This window comes from Populus euphratica, unplaced genomic scaffold (assembly GCF_000495115.2).
Source record: "Populus euphratica unplaced genomic scaffold, PopEup_1.0 scaffold900.1, whole genome shotgun sequence".
Classification (NCBI taxonomy): domain Eukaryota; kingdom Viridiplantae; phylum Streptophyta; class Magnoliopsida; order Malpighiales; family Salicaceae; genus Populus; species Populus euphratica.
In genome coordinates, this window is record NW_011500780.1 from 80,490 (window position 1) to 81,096 (window position 607).

The 607-nt window shown below is 35.3% G+C and overlaps 1 non-coding gene across 1 annotated transcript; it reads left to right on the forward strand.

Annotated features, from left to right (window-relative positions):
• The first annotated feature begins 281 nt into the window (after window positions 1-281).
• Window positions 282-354, forward strand: TRNAV-UAC (transfer RNA valine (anticodon UAC)). The gene has a single exon. It is a non-coding gene; the product is annotated as a tRNA-Val (tRNA).
• Window positions 355-607: the final 253 nt, after the last annotated feature.

A 607-nucleotide genomic window follows, 5' to 3' on the forward strand; every position in this document is an offset into this window, starting at 1 on the left:
GGAGAGTTTATTCTACTGGAACTATTAGTATATACAAAAAAAGATTAATCAGCTATAGATTGCCGGAAATGTGCAAATCTTTCTGAAAGTATGCGAATCTTCCATAATTAAATTAATTCAGCACATTAGAAGCCCAGCAATAAACCCTTGCAAGAGAGCCAAAGACGGAGATATCGATATATATATGTAATAAAAAGCACAAGTTTCTGTGGTGTAGTGGTTATCACGTTAGTCTTTGGAGATATGGATATATATATATATATATGTTATAAAAAGCACAAGTTTCTGTGGTGTAGTGGTTATCACGTTAGTCTTACACACTAAGGGTCCCCAGTTCGATCCTGGGCAGCAATATAAAATCTTTTACCCTCTTGATCTCTTATTAAAACAGAGAAATGCTTTTCCTTCTCATAGAAAAGGAATTCAATCATTTTGCTTGTGTTCCTTCTACTTTCTCTTTTCCATTTGATTACATTGTCTTAAAATACTTCAAGAAAACTATGCCAGCTATGCTTGCCAAAGCCTCAAATACCAAAACCACATCACCTAACACACTTTGCGTGAACATGAGCGCTGGGCTGGATAAAGATAAATAACACAAGGCAGT